Source organism: Pholcus phalangioides, unplaced genomic scaffold (assembly GCF_987345545.1).
Source record: "Pholcus phalangioides strain wild (caught in Gottingen) unplaced genomic scaffold, Ppha-v1.0 ptg000016l_1, whole genome shotgun sequence".
Classification (NCBI taxonomy): domain Eukaryota; kingdom Metazoa; phylum Arthropoda; class Arachnida; order Araneae; family Pholcidae; genus Pholcus; species Pholcus phalangioides.
In genome coordinates this window covers 15,300,730-15,314,644 of record NW_028301609.1, presented here as the reverse complement: position 1 = coordinate 15,314,644, position 13,915 = coordinate 15,300,730, and the positions used below count along the sequence as shown (strand labels likewise).

At 36.4% G+C, this 13,915-nt stretch overlaps 2 protein-coding genes across 2 annotated transcripts in view; one reads left to right on the top strand and one right to left on the bottom strand.

Annotated features, from left to right (window-relative positions):
• Pi3K92E (phosphatidylinositol 3-kinase 92E) overlaps nucleotides 1-354 on the bottom strand; it is a 101,487-nt gene extending 101,133 nt beyond the window's left edge. Inside the window, exon 1 of the mRNA XM_089245709.1 lies at nucleotides 244-354. The gene's annotated coding sequence lies outside the window, so the exon portion shown is untranslated. The remainder of the gene's footprint in view (nucleotides 1-243) is intronic.
• The window catches only part of LOC149075130 (uncharacterized), a 149,361-nt gene that overhangs the window by 35,126 nt on the left and 100,320 nt on the right, over nucleotides 1-13,915 (top strand). The window lies entirely within an intron of this gene.

Here is a 13,915-nt window from a genome sequence, read left to right as displayed (position 1 = left end):
CAAATGGATTTATAATCGGATTCGTGTGACACATCTTTGAAGTCCCTGCGACTTGGGTCGCGATCCAAGAATTTAGAGGTTAAGTATCCCTAAATTAAGCAAACGGATACCGTAAACTGGGGTGACTTGAATACAGATTTTGGATATTTTTTTTACCTCCCTTATGGATTAATATTTATTGTTGCATCGCTAGAAAGAAGTTTTTAGTTATTTGTGTATGCAAAGAATTGTTTTGTAACTTACCATAATGGGCAAATATGAATGCAAAAACGCAACACCGAGTCACCCCTTCATGTGGGGTTGCTACTCTATTGCCTTGATATTTTGCTTTTCAGAACGTATGTTTCCATCTCATCCAACTGGAAATAATTAAGGAAAAAATAAATAAATAAATACACATAAATTTTGCTTTCAATTGCAAATTAAATACAGGGAATTATTCTTTTAGGCCTACAATGCTAATACGAGCTTTTGTGAATTTTCTGTAGGGCCTGGAACATTTTCTAATATATTCTTGGCATCTATATAGATTGATTACTTAATTCCCCTTTGCTGCATTTTACTGGTGAATCGCTTTTGGTCCAATTAGAAAAAATTACCAAAATAAAACGTACAGAACTCAGATACGTCATTCATGTTGCAAGAGGTTGTATAGTTATTAAAATAGAATAAAAATAACTTTTTATACGGACACGCTGTCCCCAAAAACCAAATTCGAAGCTGTTGCCCTGTCTTTCCTGAAGCCAACAAAGAAAATTTCCACAAGTGCAATATATGTTGAGATATTTCAATTCAAAAAACGAAGAAATGTTGGGAAGGGACAGCATAAATAAGGGAAAGAAGCTTTGTCCGTTAGTTTTTGCTGTTCTTTTCCCATTTTTATCCAGTTTTTAAATTCAAATATCTCACCGAATATTGCACTTAGAAACGTGGATTTTTTTGTGGGAGTCAGGGGAGATAGGGTAACAGCTTTAGGGGAAAACACACACAATAAATTCCTTTCAGGGTAAACACACACAATAAATTCCTTTCAGGGTAAACACACACAATAAATGCATTTTAGTGAATCTAAAATGCATTTGCCTTTTTGACTATTAATTCACATTTTCAGCAGTAATTATTGATGGATTTAAAAATGGATGCTGCAAGTTGTCACAAATCGGTCATAAGAAAAAAGTATATAGCATTTGAAGCGAATTAAATGAAATTTTTGATTCGCAAAGGATATTTCGAATAGCAGTTTGAGACGAAAAACAAACACAGAGAAAACTAAAAACGAAGACATTATTTCTCGTAGGCAATCATGATTTTTCAATCATAAAAAATCTAGTCGAGTAAAAGTAAAATAATTAAAATAAGTAATTATTAATTAAGTAAAAACAGATACAGTTTGATGCAAAATATTTTACGCAAATTTCGATATTTTTTTTGTGCAATAGAAACATTTCATCATTTCCATAATTTGAACGTCCCGTATCCCCTTAAAAGTAGGCGGGGGAAAAAAGCGGGATAATATTAGGAGAGATTTAGCACCATTTCACGTCACGGAGGCTCACTCTGACGGCTAGACTTAAGGCTGAAACACACTACACTGACGTGACGTGATTATCATGTAATCTCAGAGACGTTGGGAATTACGATACGTGCAATTCCCACGTCACAGAATTTAAACGAATCAGAATTCACAATGTCTCTGATATCACATGAAATCACGTCAGATCAGTGTAGTGCATTTTCAGCCTTAAAAAGAACCCATTTCATTTACAGTGGCTATGGCGTCATCTAAAGTAAAAAATTTTAGTATGTACCCAAGTCGCCCCCAGTTTACGGTATGTATAAATAAATGTGATAACCAGAGCGAACGAAGTACTGGTTTGTATACATGACCTTTTTTGAATTTTTTTGTTCATATCTTGGGGAAAAATTAAATGTTTGGATTGGTAATCATTGCTACATTGCGCCATAGATAACATCCTCTCCATCACGAAACATTCCATCTGGTTGTTTCATAAATAATTTTTTTCATCATCATTATGATTCTCACTAGTTTCAGTAAAAAAAATGCTGCTTCTTTTTCAGGGAATCGATCAAATCGTAAAATTTTATGTTTCGCAAGAACCTCTCGTCATTTACGAATCGAGTCGGCGGACGGCGAGTCTTTAAGATGTTTCCGATAACGAGTTTTCATTTGGCCATTTTTTTTTAAAATACGTACACACGTATAAATAATAGTGGAAGGGATATATTGCGTGGCATTTTCGAAGCAATATCACGTCGGAATCCGGAAACACCGGATACGTACTCCGGTTTGATTGGTTTTCATTTACATGAGAACCGAAACTTTCTTCTCTTATGAGACCGAATTTCGATCAGATCCGAAGGTTCGAGTCGATATTATTATTCAGACTTGCTCTCCGAAAGTGATTCTGGAATCGCTTCCGGTCATTAAGGTCTGAGATTATCATCTAACGAAGGCGATCTTCTCCCCCGAAAATTGAAGCAAATAAAGACTTTCTTTGATCGATCGGCAACGAGTGTGCTTACAATAATGCCTCGGCTAACGAACGTAATTCCGGAACGAATCGTCTTCGTTAGCCGAAACACGATTTGCCATACGTTTCTAAGGAAAATCCTTTAATTCAGGAGTGTACAACATTTTCAGTCCGTGGGCCGGATATGAGGTATTTCTGCCACAAGCGGGTCAGAAACGTTTATATAAAGCGCGACCATATGTCCTCCCGCCGTAGTTTACGGGATATTACCGTAATTATGGCCGTCTCAACTTCTTTACAAAATGGCTTTGAAAAAAATAAAAATTCCCTTATTTTCAAGAAGTCTTAGTTGAATTTTTGAAATCAAGAATTAAAATTATTTTCATGACTTATATAAATTATATTATGATAATTGGAGCACTAATTAATTACACAGTCATATAAATATATATTATTTTTATCGAATTACATTTTGACTTTAACCATCATTTTCCGCTATTGGTGATTTTTCAGTAATTTCAGCGATAGTTGGCAACTTCACTTGCCTTTGACAATTTACTGGGCTGTAATTGATAACGCCTTTGGCAATTTTTTCGGCTGTAAATTGCAACTTTACTTGACAACTATTTTATCGATATCCCGCATCTTTATGAAAGAAATATGGTCATCCTATGTATATAGGTATTTATCACGTTGCGTGTATTGATACTTTACTTTTCTTCTACAATGTCCAGACTGTAAGGGCCGTTTATAGGCGTTTATAGGCGCTATTGTGGGTTTCTGTCGCCAGAGACGACAGAGGCGACAGAAGCCCACAATAGCCCTCTTTATAGTTCGCCATTTGGTGACAGAGGGACTGTATGGCCCCTTTATAGTTCGACTATGGCAACAGGGGCCAGCCCTGGCCCATTGAGCGGGATGGGGGGTTGCCCTGCACCCATCTTCGGCTCTCGTCGAAAGGGGTATGTTGAGGTGAGACTTGGGAAGAATAGTTGGTAGCCTCTATCGTGAAATAGAGGGTGATAGTGATACTTTACCGCACGTCAACTCCGGTCATGTATCACCATACGGTAATTTTCAACCAATGGAGCTGGGTGGGAAATGAAGGCGCCATCTATCTGTGGTTGGCCCACGCTCGCTAGGTAAAGAACTTGTTTCTGATGTTTTTACCTGGGTTTGAACCCATGGACCTTGGGAACATTCATAGTGGAAGATGAGCATCTTACCACTGCGCCACTCGGGCGCAAAACTGGGGTAAAGCAAGTAGATCGGGTGCTGGCCCAGAGCGGGAGCGAATTTCACCCTTCAACTTCTTCTTCATTAAAACAAGGGAGCCAAAATGCGTGCTTGACCCTGCTGATCAAGCATCTAGTTGCGACTCTGCAGACTGTTCAGTTTGATGCTAACGAGTTTTGTACTGAAAGAACGCGTGCTCTAAAAACATTAGTCCTTTTTTTCCATTGCATTTTCTATTAGCTGAGTCTACCATTTGATGATGATTGACGATAATATTCAGCTCACAGCACGGTTTACGTTAGACTGACTGTTTTATGTTTTCGTTATGAACAAAAGTGTTTGTTAGCCGAGGTATCACTATATCTTATGGTAAATATGATAAATACGGTTAATATACATAATAACCGAGCATTTCGGTTTCGGTAAGTTTGATAAATTTCTCTACATTTATCACCTTTACTGGCGTTCATGCATACTACTAGTACTAAACCACACATGTACCTCGTCCATATTCCTCTGTGAAACTTATAACGAATTGGTATATGTTCGAATGTGCTTGTACATGTAGTGAACCTTCCTGCGATTACATATAGTACCCACAAGCGTCGTTAGTAAATTTAATAAGTAAAAAAAATTATCACTTTTACCGGCGGATATGCATAATACCCAAGAGTCGCGTCATTGGTAAACATGATAAATCGCGCTAAATGATATACTATACATGATAATTCAAACATGTATTGTATCATTATATCGGGGCACAATCGTAAAATTTGTTATCGTTATATCGGGGTCCGACTATATTGATCATGCATGATAGATTCATTTGGAATTTTTTCTGTTTGTCAAATTTACCAATTACACCAATTCTAGGGTATTATGCATAATCACACGTAAAAGGCGATAAATTTCAAGTATTTATCAAATTTACTAACGACACTTGACCATTATGCAGAATCGCCGGTAAAAGTAATAAATTTATCAAACTCACAAAGACGATTGGTAAGTATGCATAATAACCGATTTATCACATTTACAGTAACATGTATAGTAAATTTCATAGAGAGCGTGCCTCGAGTATGATGCAATTACTAGCATCAGACTCGCGATTTTTAAACGATGTTTTCCGGCAGAGAAATCTTAAAAAGAGAAGTGCCATTAAATTAATGTCCGCTATAATCTTGCTTTCACCTGTTTTAATTTATAATTCTTTTGCGGATGGATACTTTATAGATCCGGGTAACTGAATATTAGCCCCGGATATCGGATATCTCGCTTTTAACGAAAATCACCGTAAAAGGTATGGTGGCGCCGGTATCTCGCGCCGACAGCTTGCATTCATCCCGAGTTCGAATTACGAGTAATGATGATGGCTGGTTTTTTCCACGGGGGTTGCTATTACAATTATACTTACAGCGATGAGCAAAGGTTTAGAGTTTCCGGAACACATATATATTAGCCGGGGAAAAATATTGCATTTCAAGGGTTTCTCGGATTCCTTGCAAAAGTAAATGCTACGAGCTTATTTAGTACGAACTTATTCAAGTCAGGAGCATGTGTGTTGGCCGTAGGAGGAGGAGTATATATGTACATAACATACCGGTTCGTATAATTCCCGCATCCTTGAGAGAAACTCGAGAACCCCGTAGAAAGAGTGGGAGGGTAGAAACCATTTGAATTTCAAATTGGAGCCTTCGACAAATAATGCGTTCGGTGCGCTTCCAACTGATAAATCGCGAAGCCTTCGGAAAAGACGAGTTATTTCTTACTTTACGAATCAGATTCTCTCTCTCCAGTGATTTTTAGCGTTATTTTTGGTAGAAAAACGGCATCTCTTCAGTCGCGTGAAATATCTCTCTCGCTCTACTCTTTTTCTGTTACTACCATAAAAAAAAATAAGGAGAAAACTCAAATATGCAATTCACCGGATGTATGTAGGCCTATGTTTCGGTAAATGGATAAATCGGTTATTATGCATAACAACCGGTTATTATACATACTCGTCTTGATAAATTGTCGTCTCGTCTTGATAAAGTTTGATAAATTTATCACTTTTATCGGCAGATAAGCATAATACTCAAGCGTCGTTAGTAAATTTGATAAATAGTTGAAATTTATTGCCTATATCTTTGATTATGTATAGTACCATAGTGTAATTGGTGGATTTAATAAATATGAAAAAAAATTACAAATGAGTCTAATATCTATGATGAATATAGTCGGACCCCGATACAATGATAATAAATTTTACGACCTTACCCCGATATAATGATGCAATGCCTGTATGAATTATCATGTATAGTATATCGTATGGTACGATTTATCATGCTTATCAATGACGCTATACTTGGGTATTACGCATAATCGTCGGTGAAAGTGATAATCTTTTAGTACTTATTAAATTTACCAACAACACTTGGGTACCATATATAACCACCGGTGAAAGTGATAAACTAATAAAAATTCATCAAACGAAGTTCTTGGTAAGTATGCACAGTTATTATGTATAGTAACCGCATTTATCAAATTTACCGTAAGATATACATTCGCTTCACATATTCAACAGGAATCATCACATGAGATAGTATAAACGGCAAATGATTCCAAAAGGAAACGAAGCAATTTCTTTTCCCCTCTTAGAACGTAAATATATATATATCCGAATATATTCAAAATTTCTTATAATTTTTTTTTAAAGCCCAACAGATGTCATTGACATTTGTTATTACGAGATTATTATCTTCGTTATTTATACAAATACTCCTGGGAAGGGGGGGGGGGAAATGTTATAATATATTTATGTATTTCCTATTTCCGTGGGAGTTTTTCCCGCCAGTTCCCGATATTCTGCCTAAAGCCGCGATTTATGTAATCCTTGAGAAAAATGGGAGCTTAAAAAAAACGCGGGAAAACGCGTCCTAATCTCGATGCGGAAAACGTGACAGCGTTTGGTTCCGTGTGAAAAACCCCAAGATCCTACTGCACTCACGCATATAAGTTACAGTATACGAAACAACAGCACGTTGGTAACGTCGTTCAATTATTATTATACAGGGTGGACGAAAAGTCCTGGAACATATTTTACAAAAATAATAGATCAACCAATTGACATGAAAAGGTGCGGTTTGCACCAAAGTACTTATCATGGCCTAGAATAATTTAGTTTGCTAAATTAAAAAAAAAGTTGAAATTTCACTCACTGATGGCGTATCTGATAAGTTCATCGCCAGCAATTCATCGATAGGAAAATTCACCGAATGGAAAATTCATCGCCCTGAAAACTCACTGACAACCGTTCGACATGAGTGAATGAATGCTCAAGTGAGCAAATGAGTCAATGAGTGATTGAATGAATGAGTCACTAAGTTGCTCACTCTGTTCCACACACTCTATCACCAAGTCGTTCACTTACTGACTAGTTCGCTCATACTGTCACAGACTCAATCATCAGGTCACACACTTATTCACTAATTCACTCCTTTTGTCACTCACTCACACACTAGATCAGTCTACCACTGGGTCGCTCATTATGACATTCACACTAGGCCGCTCACTCTGTCACTCTCACTAACTACTGTATCATTTATTGACTCGCTCACTCATGTTGAACTGTTGTCGGTGAATTTTCTCAGCAGTAAATGTTTCGTCGAGGAATTGTTGGTCGGTGAACTTTCCTAGCGGTGAATTTTCCGTAAACCTACAGGTGGCGCTGTAAAACGAAAGAAACTGGCATAACATGTAAAATGCCACACAAACAATGCATAATAAATGTTCATGACAGTTTTTCGTTACATTAAAGTTATCATATTTCAATAAGAGCGCATTTTTTTTAGCTCGGGCTACATCTAAACGATTGAAAGGGTACTCATGTTGAAACATGGTGATTTTATGTAACTCAAATTGTCATAATTATTCACTGTTTGTGTTACACTTTATGTGTTATGTTTGGTTTTTCGTTTTACAGTGCTACATGTGGATGAAATTTGAACTTTTTTGAAAATTTATCAAAAATTCTCAAGACCATGGTATTTTAGTGCAAATCGCACCTTTTCATGTCAATCGGGTGATTTGTTATTAATTTTTAAATTGGACATTAGCTTTGACCACTAACACCACGAAAAATTACAATTTTCGCATTTCAATTTCGCTAAATCATCGATCAGCATGTTAATTTTTTTTTCTCCAGCTCGCACCTACAGGTGTGCGGGCACCTTTAGAAATAAAGAATCACTGCAGCACCACCAATCGAGATGACATTATCAAACGTACACAGATCACTCAAATAATCCGAGGCGCTGTTCCAGCCACTTAAGTGATCTGCGGCACAATTCCAGATCACTTACGTAGCCCTTCCCACATTCTCAAATCACTTAAGTGAACTGTGGTTTATTTACAGATCACTCAAGTGATCCGCATAAAATTTATAGATGACTCAAGTGACCCGCAGCAAATTCACAGATCACTCAAGTGATCCGCAGAAAATTTATAGATCATTCAAGTGAGACCCGCAGCAAATTCACAGATCAAGTGAACTGGGGTGCATTCACAGATCACCTAAGCGACCCACTGTTCTGTTCCACAGCACCCCAGATCATTTAAGTGGCGTATGGCACATTCTCACTTTAATTAAGTGCCGAGGCACATTTAAGTGATTAAATGTGCCTCGGGCACTTAATTAAAGTGAGAATGTGCCATTCGCCACTTAAATGATCTGGGGTGCTGTTCTAGATCACTTTAAGGATACGTAAATGTGCCGCGGGTCACTTAATTGATTTGGGAACGTGCGGCGGTCTACTTATGTGATTTGCAAGTGTGCCGTCTTCTACTTAATTAATTGAAAATGTGCCGCTTATTTCATTTTTATAAGTTTGAGTGACATCAGATGACTCCGGGGACCACATCTGGACCATGGGTTGAGCATATATGGTCTACACCGGCGGTTCCCAATCGGGGGTGCTGGAGAGCATTTTTGAGGGTGCGAGATGGAAAAAACGTTACAACATGTTGACTGATTATTCAGGTAAATCAAAACGATGATAAAAATGGAATTTTTCGATTCCTGAAAAAATATGAATCAAACTAATATTTTGACGCCTCATCTTCTGACTTCTGCTGGCAGAAATGTGTCATTGCAAAATCTGCGTCGTAAAAGTTTCTTTTTCGAATAGCAATCGTAATTTTTTTCCATTTCGGTTGGGTAAAAATACCATTATTTACCGAACCTATTTCGTGGTTTGTTTACATTGGTACTTCGTGTCAGTAGCATGTTGTGCTTAGATTCGACACCGTCGTGAACACGCGACTCAGGAAAAATGTCAAAAAATTCAATTAAGTGACAAAGAAACATTAATTTGTAGTTTTTGCGGCTGGAATAAAAAATAAAGAACTATTCAATGAATCTTTTCTTCCAAATCTCAAAAAATGTCAAAAAATAGTGTTTTTTTTTTTAGTTTTTGAATTAATTTTCAAAAAAAAAGCCAGACTTAAATATTAGCCATAGCCGAAAAGACATTGAACAATAAGTAAAATAATTCATGGAAATTGATTATTGGATAATTAATGTAATCAAGTGCAAAAAAACTGAATTTTCGAACAGATAAACAACTTATTATCCGAAGGGGTACGGGAGGGTGAGTCGCATTGCTCTGGGGGCTCGAGAAGGAAAAAAGGTTGGGAACCCCTGGTCTACACGAACGAGTGACGTTTCAAATCGGTGAATGCTTCGAAACATTTCATCGAGATTGGATTGTACTTGAACCCACAACTACTACAAATTTTGATTTTTGAGATAGATTCAACCTGAATTTATTTTTAATTTTAAGATAACTGTTGTCTCTTCAAAACGTATTGTTGAATATCATCTAGCCTAAAAACGTATTTTTTGCTCATTCATGCATTTATTTTCGTTCACCTGAGAAAAGTAACGTTTTTGAGATTCAACGAACGATTCTTGGACGCAGTTTATAATTTTTCGTTCCATCATAAAACAATTTTTGTAAAATTAAAAAAAAAAACCCTTTCAAGCTATAGCTATGAGAAAAATATTTTTTGAATTGTTAAAACTGCTCAACCAACGATTTATTTTCCGTCGGAAACAATTCAATTCTTACGACGTCTCATACAACTTCGTGCACAATTTATTATTGCTATCATATATACAAGCGTAACATTGAGCTTTTTGGTTAAAACGGCAATAAAGATAACAACAACTGCATTAATAACAACAGTGCTATTTTTTGGCTAACAATTTTCTCAGAAAGAAACGAATTAATCTCGCCTCACCTGTAGTTCATTTACTTGTTTTGGCGCCCATACATTAAAACACAATGGTTTTTTTTCTTCGTTGTAACAATAGAGTAATGGATTTGTGTTGTCCAAGGTCTATTATGATTTTTGTTCCGTCGCCGGATCACATTAGGGCTACAGGTAGCGCCACCTTATCACAGAAGAGCCAGATATATTTTAATAACGCCGTGCCATTTCTTTGTGTGTGTGTTTCACTTTTCCTTCTGAGCTTCTATTAAAACTAACGATATTATTATTATTACCATTATATATAGTAAGGATTGATGTGTTCGCTTTGGCCAATGGTCATTAGTTGTCTTTTGTGTCTGTGATAAGCAAAGCTGCCGCCTCCGTTGCGTGATCTGGAAATTACCTACATAATATAATCTCTGTGTATATGTTACATTAACTCTTTCGTAACCTTTTCTTTTCAAAGGAACAAATCTTAATTGAAAACCCCGCGTGTTGCTGGAAATATATCGTAACGTTATTATCATTATTATTATGTTTCGGCCATGTTGAGAAACGATAGATACGGTATCAAACGATCGTGAACGAGGAATCGGCCTTGGCTTCAATCGAAATGAATGAGAATCGTTCTTTTAAAAGAAATCAATTATTTTGGGAATGTGCACTTTGCGTAGTTCTCGTACTTGACTACCGAATATTATTTTTCCTTTAATTGCACAGTTTGAATACATTCTTTATGAGCACAAAATGTCTTTTATGGTTGATTTGATTCGCTTTTTGATGAGTCTGTATAATGAAATTCTCATATTATTTCGAGATATTTACTGTCATGGTGGTTCAAAGATATGCTAATAGATAGATAGCGGTACGAATGCTTAAAGCGTCGCAGTATTAACGCAATACACGACTTTTTTTTTAAGGTAAACGACTACCTTCTTTAGCAATTTTCTATAAAATGGTTCTGGAGTGTGTACTTTATTAACATTTTTTCATAGAAAGTGTCTCGAAATAGTGAAAACAATAAATTTTGTACAACCTACATGACATTTTTTATGAAAAAGTCAATGCCAAATTTTAAGCAAAATTCATGCAATATTCGAACCATGATTTCAAAAAATTCTATCAATGAAATGCTTTGTTGTTTTCACAGTATATTCAGGTGATTATGAAAAACAGGTTATGAACCAAAATTTAAAGGATTGTATGGTATGCTTATAAGTTACACCCAAATCTATTGATGAACGTGAATTTTTTCAAATTTCATTCAACATATCGTGTATAAAACAGTGTAACTAGGCAAATACATGCCATAGACTGGTTAATTACCTTAAAAATATATGGAAAAATATCATATTAAAATTTTGTAATGATACAATCAATAGATTTTTGGAAATCATGTTTTGAACTCAAGTAATGAAATGTCAAACATCCGCGCGAGGTTTGCTCAAAATAATCGTAAAACTTATGTCGATGACAATTAGGATTTAATCAGGTCGATTCGGTGGTCAAATTTCTTCTGTATAGGCACCAGGAGAAGTTCTGGGATAAAATAATCGCTCAGAGATGGTGTGTGATGATGCGACATCAGATAATTTCTATGATACCAATGAGGTTACGTGTTTGAGACCTCGTAACGAACATAACAAACAGCAGCATTAAAATGATTATTTCCATATTTTATATTGATATTTATATCCACGATAACAGCAATCGGGCGATAACAGTTTCATCCTACGATCACTATCATTATTATACGGTGTTTACGCAGCTGTCGTCGTGATTCAGCCTTTCCAACTTAGCCACTGCAACATAAGCTCTTCTTCCGCTTACGAAAACGCTGCCGGAAATTTTGTTTTCCGCCATCATAAGTGAGTGTTACACTATTTCAACTCCCTTGGGGCTGCATTTGCGTTTCCTGAGAAACACGTTATAAACATTTACGATTCTAATGTTTCGCACTAATTCTGAGATTTCGACGATTCGACCAATGAATAGTCGGCTCGAGATTTGAGGCGAGCGAATATTGTCACGTTGGTTATTTACCTGGTCGAAATTCCACGACGGTCCCGTAATAGTTTTACGTAGGTCGTTTGATAAGTAAGGCAAATCTCTGTCAGATAGCAGCAAAATCACTTTCAAATTATTACAATATTGTAAGTATCACTTGTCAAAAACCTGCCGCAACAAGTTAGAGCACAAAGAGCTTTGCAGTTTATTTTATCGAAAATAGTTACAAGCTGCTCCCACAGATCAAAACTGAATTGAAGTAAAGATCATTGAAACTCTGCACCATCATTAAAGACCATTTATTTGATTATGAACGGATTTGACTACTTTATGATCAAGGACGTAATATTGGGACAAAATGCCTTTGGAATAAAGTCAAAAACAAGCTCCATCTGCTTTCTTTCCTCTCTTATCACCGTCAGACTTTGTTGTAACCCTACGACGTTGCTCTTTTTACCTTCCTTTTATTTCTATACAATTATTAGTGACTTTTTCACCGCATATATGATGTATCTTTCTATTATATACCTGTAAAAGCACAGTTGGGTGAGGGTGAATAAAGAAATCTACTTCGTATAACTACACTATCTTATCTCTATTTTTTATTTGCACTCATGTATTATACCTTTTTTCTTTCATTTGTTTTTTCCCCTTCAACTTATTTACCTTTCTCTTCTATACCTTTCGCACGGTTAGGCTAGGACGAGATTACCATATTTTTCGCCCATTCGTCAAATATAGATCATCCAAATTTCTCGCCTAAACCTTGTAAGCGAAACGGTTAAATGGGCCGTACCTCCAATTGGAGCTCGGTACTTTTCCTGGGCGACCGGTTTATGCCACCACTCTGGAAATCATCGAACAAAGTTTTCGGTATGTTCACGGAAGATCGCAGATTAAAACTGCTCAAATAAGCTGATGTTGTGGGCATCTCAATGGTACGGGTTCACAATATACTCCATGAGAAATTAAAAAAAAAGAAAATGCATTGTTCAATGGTAGATGCCGGGATCGGTGACGATTAATCAAAAACGAATGCAAAAGGCATAATAAAAGAAAATTTGCCAATATTGGTTCATACCAGTAAAGACTTTCGGCGTCGATTTTTGGCTTTGGGTGAACTATAGATTCACCACTGTACACTAGTGAAAACAACAATACACCCATCCTTCGGGAACGCTTCGATATCTCTCCGAGACGGAAAGCGGGGTGTGTCCGATCTTCAAAGGTAGTCAAAACAACAGTCAAAGAGGAGTGAAACGGCACTAAACAAAGCAAAGGCTGTTTTGTCTGCTGGGAAAGTGATGACCACAATTTTTAAGTATTTTCAAGGCAATGCCTATATAGACTACTTCCACAAGGCAAGGATCAGGATATAATAAGAGAACATTATGCCATATTTCTGAAAAATTCGGAAGAACAGCTGCAAGTGAAACGGTCTGCCGTAAAATAAAGCCTTATTTTACTAAGACAATGCTCCATCTCACAGATTCATCATTGCAATGGGCATATTGAACCGATTTGGCATTGCACCAATCTCTCATCCACTGAATTCTATAGATTCAGCCCCATGTGACTTTTTCCTGTTCTTAAACTTGAAAGAGTTTGACTCGGTGGAAAATTGTTTCACCAAAGGGCAATCGCAACTCTAAATGAATTCTTTAAGGGATTAGAGAAAACGTAAATTTCTGACGGGATAAAGAAATTTGAAAATTATTGTCAAAAATGGTTTTACAAATTCATTTGGAAGAATATTTTACACAGAATCCAAAACTATTTTATTTTATGAAATAAGTAACAACAAAGTTATGGCTGATTTAAATTATCTGCAACAATGGTTTCGAAGGCAACAAACAATTTTCAAACGCATTTTTTGGATTCATTTTTTCGTTACTTCACGCGAAACCTCAAAAACTATGAAAGAT